We start from the raw sequence: 13,933 nt of genomic DNA, 5'->3' as shown, positions 1-13,933 counted from the left end.
ACATGTTTTAAGGTAATTAGTACTACAGGATGTCAATTCAAAAGACAACTGTGTACTTATAAATTCCCATTACTTTCAGTAAGTGACAGTTCCACTTGAAAGCTAATACAAACTATTTTCGAGTCAAGATAGTTATAAACTAGGGAAAACTTACATTTTACAAACGACACACAGAACAGTCGAGTCTAGTACATTCAGTAGAAAGGGATCTATAATGCTAACTTTATGATTCCTTAGTGTATGCATTCAGGGATATATATTAATCGAGTCCGACAGGTAGTAGGATGTGTGCTTTCCGCTTCATTTCATGTTCCTTGTTTGGTTGTACTATCTATCCGAGCTTAGCTATATATATGTTCCGTATACACCAAGTAATCATAAGGGGTACCATGTATGGGTCAGGTCATAGGACACTAATTCAATGCACCGTTTTCTAGTACAAAACATACTTTTCAAATGAAGAACTTTTGGAATACAAAACTAGAAACTTAACCAATAAAGGGTTTAATCCATTTTATTAAACCAGTAAAACTTAAAGGACCTTAGGTGGTTAATTCTATAATACCTTAGTTTATACATCAGGGTTATATATAATTAATATCCGATACGTAGTTGGATGTGTGCCTTCCGCCTCATTCCCTGTTCCTTGTTTGGTTGTGGGTTTAGGGCAGATTCACACAATTAACTATCTGTTTGATATTAGATTATATATAACTAGTACACACTAAGTGATTATAGAAGGAACTACTGTGGTTATCATTTTATTATAAGAAATAAGGGTTTTCTTAATGGATCTTTTTATCAAACATAAAGGAACTATTACAGTTAACTCCGTGAGTACCGAGTGAATACGCAGGGGTTATATACAACGATGATCTAACAAACAATGGGATGTGTGTCTTCCGCCTCATTTCCTGTTCCTTGTTTGGTTGTGGGCTTAGGGCAGATACACACAACTGATTGTTTGTTTACTCTGGCTTTTGTATAACTTGTATCCATTTAATACTCATAGAAAGGACTGTAGAGTCATTTTTACTTATCTTTCATCAAAGCAGGAAATATAGGATTTTCTGGAGGAACAGGAAAACTTTTCTAAACAAGAACTTACTACAACTTACTACAACTTTCTACAAACTTTCTTACTACTTACTACATCACTAAAATCTTATGAACTCGCCAGCTTAAATGCTGATCTGCGCTTTCAAAATAACTTGTATTCTCAGGAGACCAGTAGATAGGTTCGCGCACTGGGATTCAGAAGATGGAGCAGTATAGCTTCATGTCTTTTTGTTATTTGCTATGTATTCTATATTATGTGGATCACATACTTTGTAAACACTTTCTTTCTAATGAAATGGTTGTTTATTACTTCGCTTACAATGATGCATGTCTTGTAATACTAAACATGACGTCCTCCGCCCCAGAACGTTTCCGTCGTTCCGGTTTTGGGGTGTGACAATATCTTAATGACTTTCAATTTGGAGTAGGCATGTCGGGTGGTGCTGAAGCTATACTTCATAGTGTCAATAGGGTGTTGAGTGCACGTCATGATGATGGATCTATTGCAATGCTTACTGTGGATTTCTCAAATGCCTTCAATTTAGTGGATAGATATGCCTTGGTTCACGAGGTCAGGATGAGGTGCCCTTCCAATTCCTTATGCGTCGAATTCTTATATGGACATGTAGCAAGGTTGTATTTGGGAGATAAGCATATTTGGTCCACCACTAGGGTCCAACAAGGCGACCCTTTGGGAGCACTTCTTTTTACTCTTGTACTGCACCCACTTATACATCAAATTAGAGACAATTGTAAGCTTCTTCTTCATGCTTGGTACCTTGATGATGGGACAGTCATTGGAGATTCAGAGGAGGTGGCCAGAGTATTGGACATTATTAGGGTGGCAGGCCCATGATTGGGGCTTGAGCTGAATATCAAGAAAACTGAGCTATTTTGGCCTTCATGTGATGGTAGGAAGCTTCGTTCAGGTTTATTCTCTGCTGACTTTGGGAGACCGTCAGTGGGGGTGAAGCTTCTTGGGGGAGCGTCTAGTAGAGATGCGAGTTTTATTAGTGGGTTAGCCATGAAGAGGGCTACCAAGGCTGTTGACTTGATGTGCCTTCTACCACAGTTACATGACCCCCAGAGTGAGCTTCTTTTGCTTCGATCTTGCATGGGCATCGCCAAACTTTTCTTTGGCCTGAGAACGTGCCAACCCGTTCACATGGAAGAGGCTGCTTTGTGTTTTGATAAAGGGTTACGTGGGTCGATTGAAGACATTGTGGTTTGCGGGGGTCCGTTCTTTGGGGACTTTCAATGGCGACTGGCTTCGTTACCAATTAGGTTTGGTGGTTTGGGGTTGTACTCAACAGTAGAGGCTTCCTCCTATGCTTTTGTGGCCTCACGAGCTCAATCGTGGGTGTTACAAGACCACATCTTACGAAATAGCGGCATATGTTGTGTGGATTCCGATTATGTTTGTTCTTTGGCCTGTCTTCGTGATATGATTCCAGGCTATGACTTCAGCGGTTTCACTAATAAGGACACCGCCCCTCCAAAAGCCCAACATTCATTGGCGAGTGCCCTTTTTAGTAAAATTGTCCAAGATATGGAAGTTCACTTCGACATGACGATTAGGCAGAAAGCAATTTTTGAGTGTCTAAGGGCCCCACATGCTCAGGATTTTCTTATGACTATTCATATTGACGGTCTTGGCCAGCATACGTCGCCAGTGGAGTTTCATGCTATCCTCAAGTATCGCCTTATGATCCTTTTATTTCCGGCTGACGAGACTTGCCCTGTTTGTCGCAAGGCATGCTTGGACTCCTTTGGGGAGCATGCAGTTCATTGTAAAGAGCTCCCGGGTTTCAAGTACCGACACGATTTGGTTAGGGATGTTCTTTTCGACATATTTAGGCGCGCTGGGGTTTCTGCCAAGAAAGAGGCACCTGTGAACTTTCTGTCTGACCCATTGGAAGGAAGATCAACACTTAGACCAGCTGATGTTTTAGTATTTGGATGGGCTGGAGGAAAACATGCATGCGTGGATCTAACATGGGTTTCCCCTCTTGTGGGCTTGGGGAATAAAGTTTTCACTGTGGGGCAAGCTGCTTTAAAAGCTGCATCAAGCAAAGTGGCAAAACATGAGAAAGCGTGCATGGAAAATCAACACACATTTATACCCTTTGCATTTGATACTTTCGGTTTCCTTGCGTCAGAAGCTGTGGAGCTACTCAATAGAGTCCAACGGGTCATGCATAGTAATGTTATGACTCCCAAGATCTATAGATGTTATTTTTAAAAGAATTAGTTTTGTCATCCAAAAAGGGGTTGCGATACAGCTTGTTGCTGGTTTACCCGCTACGTCTATGTAAATCTTTCTTAATGATATATAATTTGTTTAGATGAAATGTGTACGGTAAGATCCTGATTTTGACTTATATGAGAACGAACATATGAGTATTTGAATATTTTATATTTGTTATTTTGAATACTTTTATTGGACAACCTCTTATTGTGATTTGATATACATTAGTTTGAAGTTGTATTTTTTTAAAAATAGTTGATTGTGTAATAGTTTTATCTAACTAATGTGTTTATAACATAATTATAAAAAGCTGGAGGTGTAAAGAATAACCAAAGAAAAAAAATTCAAAATGAGAGATATGTTGTTAAAAAAAGAAAAGAAAATTAGTGGTGTAAACTGTAAATAGCAGAGGAAAAAAAAAATCTTATCCTAATAAATAAGAGCTTTCTTGCCACGTAGCATACTCTAGTGGCATACTCTAAGCCCTCCCAATCTATATTTCCCGCTCCAATCTTAAAGTGAAATACCAACATTGCACTTCTCATTATTGTGCTACGATGTTACGAGTTACGATTACGATGATTCTTCACATTCTTCTTAATTAATTAATTAATTCTCCCTTCATTTTATCTCCGATCCTATCATTCTCTGATGTTTTCTTCTTCTCCATTACTAATATTCACCGAAGAACACTGATCCGAGCATCATCATCATCAGTCGTGGAATTGGAGGTGGATATGATCGTCACATTACTATATTTTCGCCCGAAGGTCGTCTCTTTCAAGTCGGTATGAATCCCTAAACCCTATTTCACCACAATTATCTCCAAATAGCTTCTTATTAAGAATTGATGTTCTTCTATGATGGATCATTGGATAAGGAAATTACGTTTCATTATGGTTCACTTCAGTAAATTTTATACGATTCTGATTTGAATTAGGGTTTTTCCTTTGAAAACAATCGATGTCATACAGAGTATCAACATAATTGAATCCTTGATTCGGTATCCATATATCATGTAAAACCGCTGAATCCAACTGGGCTCCGACCCGTTTCTCAAGATTTTGATTGAAATTGCCACCAAAATTTTGATTCACTCGTGTGTTGTTGCTGCCATAGCCTCTCACACACTCTCTATTCAAACCGACATCTTCCCTGTTTCCCTTAATCTAGGGTTTTATTTCATCGTTTTAAAGAAAGTTAGCACCTAAAGAAGAGCAGAGCAAGCATCTGGTTCGGTTTCTTTATTGTCGTCTATGAGTTGGCTATCATCGTTATAACAAGATTATGTCAAAATGTTAGTCAAATCTCTTAACAGGTGTTCCCCTTCATCTCTATTGCTTTCAAGTTCACAGAAATTCTTCATGAGGGTAGTGTGGCTAAGAGCCACCGTGGTGGCATCACAGTTGGTATGGCGACACCATTTGACTATGTTATTGATTTTTCGAAAAAATAAACCCTTTTATCTCTCTCTGGACTTGCAACCAGATGTTGAGCATCCATGGCATCATGTTGTATCTTGATCGTACATATGTAAAGAAATTTGCCCTTTTGAAAATGATAGAGACCCAAAGGTAATTACTAATTACCATCTAATTTTGGGCATCTTATTTAAGGAGCATTTAATCAGGCATTTTGTTTCCTAAGTTTTTATTTTTCATTCGTTTGTAAGAACTTGAAAGGAATGTGGAGATCAAGATACTTCTTTGTCCAATATCTACTATATGTGAATCGTTGGCTGTAATTCAGCCTGATTATTTTAAAACATATATATTTTTTTTCTGATTTTGTTAGGGTTAAATGCAATAAATAGCACCCTACTTTCACTTCTTATTACATAGCCTTTGGCAAATCTACAAGACTATAATAATATCATCCAAATAAAATATCATATGCAGCAATTATACTTTCCCTGCCCAGTGTTTCATTACTTTTTGTATGGGAGATTATTTGATTATAACATCTGGTTATAACGAAAACTATGTCTTTATTTGTGAAGGTCGTCCTATTTAATTTCTAATGAACTGGTTCTAGATCTTTTTACTTGTAAGGGTAACAATTCATATTTATTCTTCTTATTTCCTATAGAAACCTCATGTAAATGAAAAAAAGTAATCATCAAATTGCCTTTTTTTACTGATTTTGCAGGAAAAACACATTTTTTATTAAAAGGGTAAAAATGGCCATTTTATGTCATTCAGTTTAATATGAATATTTGGCGCTTTGATTACGATTTCAAGAAAATCACATTCTTTCGTTGGAAGGATAAAATGGTCATTTGCTTTCATTTCTTCTAATATAAATTTTTATGTGCTATGAAATATGATAATGCTGGGGAGAAAATCACATTTTTTGTTGGAAGGGTAAATTGGTTATGCACATTCATTTGATCTATAAACGGAACAATCTTTCTTAGTTTCTATACTTAAAAGTTTGTTTCTTGCTTCAGGTATTATGCTATTTAAAAGAATAAGAAATCGTGATCAAAATAGGGTTGTCTGAACCAGGAAATTGGTTTTACTGCTCCATAATATTCATCCCATGTTCACTATTAAATCCATTAGCATTTAAAGATCTACATTTAAATTGCATATCTTTTTTATTTTTTGTTCTTGGACTTGGTGAAAATAGAAGAAGATTAGTTCAACTTTATAAAATTATGTGCTAATTGCTTAGGGTCATGGGGTTATATTTTAGAAAAAGGTTTCATTTTCTGAACCATTAATTTGTAAGTCATTTTGTTGTATTTATTTATTTGTATTACATTTATGTTATATTTAATTTTTCGTATGTAATTTTTTACACTCTATTCAAATTTATATTCCTTATATAAAATTATAATTTTATTAAATGTTTACACATACAGAACCTATATAGGATATTCAAATTAATATGTATTATATATTTGAGAAATTTTAAATAATCAATATAAAAGTCATACCAAAACTTATATCTTATTAATTCAATAAAATTTTATAAATCTTTGATTTTTCATTATCATTTTTAATTATAAATATTACTTTTTCTTTCTTACCCGTAGTTTCCACGGATTGTAACCTAGTATAGGGATATAGATTGTCAATGTATTGTTTTTGGTTAATTGGTAACCCAAAGTAAAAATCAGTGGATTAATGAAAAAAAATTATTTTCGCCACATGGTTCATAATATTATGGATTTTAACAATCAAATATCATGTACACGAAAAAAATATGTGGTGTTTGAGGGAATCCAAAGTCATTTTTTGCTTTTGCATATTTTGGTGAGGAAAGATTTGGCATGCCGTCTTATTATATGTTGATAGTGGTGTATCTGGGTGTGGGTTACATAAAATAACTTTTAATATTTAATAAATTATATATATATATATATATATATATATATATATATATATATATATATATATATATACTAGAAAAGATTCCCTGGCGTTGTCGGGGTCGGAAGGTATTGCTTTGTAAAGTAAAGTAACATGTTGGTTGCTTTTTGTCTGTTAATGTGAGGGTAATTTGGTCTTTTCAGATAGTAGGGACTGAATTTGTCACCATGGGTAAACCATATGGACCATTTATGTAATTTTGGCGGTGGTGGTGGTGGTGGTGATGGCAGATGGTGGGTGGGTTTATGGTATTGGGTGAGTATTTTCTAATAAATAAAATATTAATTTAAAATCAAAAAGAGAATGTTAAATCTGGTAAATCATAGGGACCAATCGTGTAATTTGTCTAACAATAATAATAATAATGATGAGGGACCATTTCTGTCAAAAGACTAAATACTAATAATATGTAAGAAAATGAGAGGGTTATGAAAAATTCAAACCAAAGTGAAAGAGTTGTTTGTGAACAAAAGCATAAAGATGAAGGGTCAATGTTGTAAGTTGGAGGACCAAAATTAACAAAAAAAAAATGTCACTGTTAAAATCTTTCATAACTTTAATATATATATATAATAATATATAGTTTTGTTAAAAAGAAAAGAAATAGAAAATTGAGTAATTTGTGGGGTAAAATGGGTAAGAGATCAATGAATAGAGAGGAGTCCAGCTATGATGAAAGAAAGAATAAATAAAGAGCCGCCTTGTCTGACCGTCGCAATCGGCAACCAAAAGCTGCTTTTTATGTTTCCTAAAAAAACCCATCGAACCTTAACGTACACGTGTATGTCCTCGCGTCTATGTCTTACGCGTTACATAAAACTACTAAAAATCAACTAAACCTTTGTCCGACTAAAGCCGCCGGCTCAAGCCCGCCCACAAGTACAAATTCAACAAAATTATAAACCTAATTCACTGGATTCAAGTGCCTACTACTAAAAATAAAATTAATATTATGTACCACTTTACATTTGCTATTAATTTTATAAAGAAGGTTGTTATGTATAAATTTTTTCTACAAAAATGTTCCCTAATTAATTACAAAACTTGTTGTGTCAATGCTAACATAAATTCTTTTTAAGGAAATCTCCAATAAAGTTTTAATGTTTTATGTCAGTTTACAGTTTAATCTTAAATTAAATTTTGATTATAAAAACGACAGATTAACTGGCTAAAATTCGGAATAACCCTTCGTGGCCGGTTTCATAGATTTAGTCAGTATCTGAGGCTTTTTCATTAATTGATCAAAAATTTGGGGTTTTTTTAATATATTTTACTAATAACCAAAATATTGAGATTTTTCCGAATATTACCTTTAAATTAATGTATATTATATGATATAAGTTAATATGTATCATTCTCCGTCTTATTTCTTGCGCTCTTTCTAGGCTCACCGTATGTTTTCATCATCGTCGTCGAACACAACAACAAAAAACTCACTCACAAGCATCGTTAACTACATCGATTTTCCAAAATCGTCCATGCACAACTCTAAGATCATCTTTCAATCTCTAAATGAAGAAATGAGAAATGTTATATTTTACCCATGTTTAGTTTTTTAAGCTCGATGGTTTATTCTTCATGGTTTTCTAGGCCTTTTGTAGGGAAACGATGGTCAAGTAAGACTTGAGCCAATGTATCAGTGGTTGAAACATATGAGATTTGTCTTCTATTGTTAACAACACTATGGCCAACGCTATTAATGTATGGGTTCGAACCATGGTTCGAGTCATGGTTAGATAATAGGAACATCTGAGTGTTGGAAGCATAGTTTGAGTCATGGTTACGTAATAGGAACATCCACGTGACTAGCATGAATTTTCTCCTTTCTTCATTTGGAGATTGAAAGATGATCCAAAGTTGTGAATGGATGATTTTGGAAAATCAATGGAGTTAACGATGCTTGTGAGTGAGCTTTTTGTTGTTGGGTTTGACGATAATGACGAAAACACACAATGAGCCTAGAAAGAGCGCAAAAAAGAAGACGAGGAATGATACATATTAACTTAGATCATATAATATTCATTAGTTTAAAGATATTTTTCAGAAAATTCCTAATGTTTTGGTTATTTGTAAAAATTAATGAAAAAGCCCCAAAATTTTTGATCAATCAATAAAAAAGCCCCAGATTTGGATCAATTAATGAAATCTGTGAAACCGGCTATGAAGGGTTATTCCGAAGTTTTAGCCGGTAATCTGTCTTTTGTAATCAAAATTTAATTTTGGATTAAACCGTAAAATGACATAAAATATTAAGACTTTATTGAAGATTTCTCTATTGTTTTATACAAAACGTCCAGGAAAAAAATTACAAAATGGTCCCTAAAAATTTATCTAAATGGTCCCTATAGCAAAAATTACAATATAAGTACTCTTGTGTTATATAATATTTTAAAAAGATTCCTATGCATAATTTCTTTTTACAAAAATGTTTCTAATGGCTTAAAAATGCAATAGGAATGGTCATTATGTTATAGAATTATATATATATATATATATATATATATATATATATATATATATATATATATATATATATAATAAATTACAGAAGTAATCACATAAATGATAAAATTGTAACATAAAAGGTCCATGTGTAATAAAATTTTATAGAAAAGCTTCTTATGCATTACAAAATTTATTGAAATTGTCCCAAAACAACTAAATAAATAATTCATGAGGTAGAAAATTGCAATAAAAACGGTCTTTTTAAAATAGTATTTTACAAAAAAGTTCCTGTGTAATTTTAAAAGAAAAAAATAGTTCTTTAAAAACTACATAAATGGTCCCTATACCAGCAAACTGCAACAAAAATGGTCCATGTATTACCATTTTATAGAGACTGGCCCTTGTTTAATAGCAATGTTACATATATTGTACCAAACTTTCGTATTAATCTATTCAGTCAAAAATGAGGTTATTAAAACTTGTCACAACATGCGGGCCTCACCACACGTTAAATTACATATTTTGTCTATAATGTTTAGGTTTTATTTCATTTTTAGTTTAATTATGAGTATTATTGCAACTTCGATTCCTTTTTCAAACTATATTAACAAGGTTAACCATGTGGACTAACTCTCGTTACTTTGCTTTAGTTAAAAACCCTTATATGCATGCATTATTTTCTTCTTCTTCTTTCTTCTTATTCTTCTTGCAATTTGGTGCATGAACTAAATGGTTTTCGTTGTTTTTCCGTAAGATTTATTTGATAAATGTATTAAGGCTTAAGAACAACTTATATACAAGTGAATACTAACATCTTTTGTGGTTTATCCTTTTTTAGGCGCTGTTTGTTTTTTTAAAGCAAAAATTCATAAAGTCTGCGGACCACCTCTGCAACCCTCTGCAGTAGAAGAGGTGAACCAAACGGCTGCAGACTGTAATCAGAAGCGTGTTTGTTTTTTTTTTTTTAACATTTGCATACTGCTGCAGATATTATAAAATTAAAATAAACTGATTTTATAAACCAAAAATATTTTTTAATACCGAAAATTTAATAATGTATGATATTTTAGCAAGAATTTTTGATATTTCAACAAAAAATAAAAATATTTTAGCAAAAAATAATGATATTTAATCAAGAAATTATCAATATTGAATATAAAAAAGCGAAAAAAAATTCAACAAGAATAAACAAATATATATATATATATATATATATATATATATATATATATATATATATATATATATATATATATATATATATATATATATAATAAGATTTCAACAACACATAATCAAGATTTCAGCAAGAAAAAAGAAGAAAAAGAGGTTGGAAGAGGCAATACAAGTGTTGCGCCAAACAGAACACGCGCAGAGGTTTTTATCTCTGAAGACTTCTAAAAAACAAACAACTACGAGATTAAAAGTGTTGTGCGTGTGATGCGCCGCGCAGCAATAAGAGGTCCGAAGATGTTTTTTTTTTTACAAAAAACAAACAACACCTTAGTGGATATCTTTAGAGAGCTTATATACTTTGGAGCTTCTCGTCATCTTCATAAACTTCCAACCTCCCGAGAGGAATCAAAGTCTTCAAAGGATGTAACACATTTTCTTTCTATGGTTGATTTAATCTTTCCATGCTTTCCAAAATTATCCTTGATAGGTTAAAATGATTTTAAGTTTATTCTAATTTTAAAGCTTTTGTTTTCATTTTTAGCAATTTTTAGGAAAACGATTGTGAATAAAACCCAAAAATTGATATTAGAGTCGTTTTTGCAAGCTTAATTATATTATTAGATTATTTGGTATAATCTTTGTTTTTAGAAAACATGGATGATTTTCTTTTTGTAAGAAAATTCATATATATTTTCTATTACATCTTTATAATTGTTATTTTATGTTACAAAAATTTACATGCATATCTTGTCACCAAAAGTTATTTTAGAAAAACAAAGTGTTGTTATATATATATATATATATATATATATATATATATATATATATATATATATATATATATATATATATATATATATATAATGTCCCAAAGTTCAAGGCAAAAATTTTGTTTTATTTATTCAAAAGCATAAGTCTTACAACCCATTACAAAAATCATTACCATACATTTATTTGAAAAGAGAGTTCTATCGGAAGTATTAAAATATTATTTATTGTCTTCGATGCAAGTACAATCACGCAGGAGCATTTCCTCGATCTGAAGAACAACCTGTAAAATAGTTACGTAACACCTGTAAGTCGAGGCTTAGTGAATTCCCTCAAAATATTCTATACCACAACATATATACAATGCATACACATAATGGCTTTCGACATATAGTTGATCTGCCCCTTGGCCTTCAACATATAGATGGTCTGTCCCATTTTGCCTACAACATATAGCTGGTTCATAAAGGCCTTTAGCATAAATCTAGTCCGCTCGAGTCTATTGGCCCTCAACACGATGTTGGTCCGCCCTCAACTCCCACATAATACGTTAACACAAAGAGCAAGCAATATTCCGACATTACAAGCAACTATATAGCCTAGTTGCGTAAGAGTATACTACATGCAACTATATCCTAACATACAGTGGATACATACTAGAGTATACAATATAGTGAGATGAACTCACATGGACAGTTTCTTTGGGGATAAATAGTTAACCAGACACTTCAGCTAATGAGTAGCACTCCAATGCAGAATAAACTATATTAGTATAGTTTATTAGTTCCTATGGGAATCTGGAAAATGAAGGATAGACCTATCACTAATCCCAAATAATACCGATAGTTCTATCAAATAAAGATCAACCATCCAGGACAGTTTGGAGGCAGGACCATTTCAGAATATAGCCTTTCTGAAATCCAACAACCAAGCCAACGTGACCATTCTAGTCACATTTCCCATAAGTAGATCAATCAGTATTATAAATGAAATTACTAATAAATCTTATTTACACATTCATAATAACGACTATGAATAGAGGTATAAGTTACACTTAAAAGCCTAGTAAGTATAGCTTAACTTACATGGAGTTTCTAGCAGAAAACCAATATTTACACTGGCAGAACCTCGACCACAGAGCTTCTACTAGTTGAGCGTAGTTGCCCAGAGATTTACTAGACTAAAATACTCTGAAATTCCGAAGAAATACCCTAATAATTGAGCTTAGAAGTTGAGAGAATGTTTAGAATGTGTGTGGGAGTGGAAATGGGGCTGAAAACTATTTATAGGTGAGAATATGGGTTGCGCGCCATGTATGGCTGTGTGCACGAACGCACATGGGTGTCTTGGCTGCTAAGGCTTGCTGACACGTGACACGAGTTGGGTGGGACCGCGTGGCTGACTTCAGGCGCAAGCTTTGCGCGACGTACGCACGTGACGTTTTTTAGATTTTCAAAATTGCATAACTTCTTCACACATGCTCCATTTTTGACATTATCTATATCCATAGAAAGCTCTCAATGAGATCTACAACTTTGATTTAGACTCCATTTTTGACCCCTAAAGACGTATTGTCATCATCAATGGATGTTTCGCCATGTTTATCCCAAAACCGATATTCCTTAACAAAACCTAACTTGTACAAATGATGCTTAATAGTATCAGGGTCTCTATATGGTATGCTACGACATTTGATGCATGGGCATTTGATTATATTTTCATTCATGAGCCTTTGTTGACTGGTAGCAAAGTCTACGATTTTTTCAATCATTGTATGAAAACAGATGATACACAACCGCGGTAATGTTTTCTTTCATACATCCACGTTCTATTGGTATTGTTCATGATGTCAAATCTGTAAAATGTAGATTTAAATAACAGAATATTATGTTCATTAATATGGCTTCGAATTGATAGATGGGATTTGAAGTAAATATATGTGTACAATATAAATATTGCAAATGTACCTTTACTACAAATTGTTTCACAAAATTAATGACCGATTGATGAACCAATCTTCCAAGTTTTGTCGTTTGTATGGATGAATCACTATGATGATTTGATAATGGCATAGAATATTTTGTAGAATGGTTTAATTGAATTTGAGAATTGTAGAACACAATTTCAAAGGAAGAGTGTATGAGAGAACCTTCGACAACCCTTGATTTCGATGTGGTGGATGGATACTAGGTCAAAGTATTTGGTTGATATTATTCAATATTTGAAAAAGGTAAATATAGCAACATACATGCAATTATTAACGAAACTAGGTGTGAGACTCGTATACTATATGAGTTTATTAAAAAAATATCAAGGTGTAAACATTAAACAATTTTAAAGAAATACTTTTAAAGTCAAAAGGACTAAATTGTACTGGTAACGTATTGGCGCCTAATGATAATTGATGTATGTTTGAGGATTGGATTATCACAAAAACACCATTTACTTTTAGTATTCCTCCAAATAATGAGTTATTATTATTATTTTGTTATTCACCTAAGACTCAAAATTAAAATTAACCAACTGTTTAAGTATCCTCTTTCCCTGTACTTTTATTAGCCAGACACAATAACATAATAAAATGACCAAAATGCCCTTTCCCCAGAAAATGCACCATCCTTAGATCGTAAGAAAATTTAAATCACAAATATTATAGAAATGACCAATGTGTCCTTAAGTACGTTATGATTTTCCCAATTTTCTCTTGAGTACTAATACATTATACTTTGATATATTTTCCAAAATACAATGATAGAATAAGAAAAATATTGAAAGTATGTTGATATTATGGGTAAAAGAACGAAAGTATATATGTTGCGCTTTATTAACTAAATTGACCCTCCTTTGTAAACCAAAAAAA

General features: G+C 32.9%; 1 long non-coding RNA gene across 1 annotated transcript; it reads left to right on the top strand.

The window, feature by feature from the left end:
- The first annotated feature begins 3,815 nt into the window (after window positions 1-3,815).
- Window positions 3,816-5,092, top strand: LOC145108881 (uncharacterized). Its single transcript, XR_013708624.1, has 2 exons — window positions 3,816-4,095; window positions 4,248-5,092. It is a non-coding gene; the product is annotated as an uncharacterized LOC145108881 (long non-coding RNA).
- Window positions 5,093-13,933: the final 8,841 nt, after the last annotated feature.

This window comes from Lactuca virosa, chromosome 1, assembly GCF_052849685.1.
Source record: "Lactuca virosa cultivar CGN04683 chromosome 1, Lactuca_virosa_CGN04683_v6, whole genome shotgun sequence".
Lineage (NCBI taxonomy): Eukaryota > Viridiplantae > Streptophyta > Magnoliopsida > Asterales > Asteraceae > Lactuca > Lactuca virosa.
This window is presented reverse-complemented; position numbering and strand designations above follow the sequence as displayed.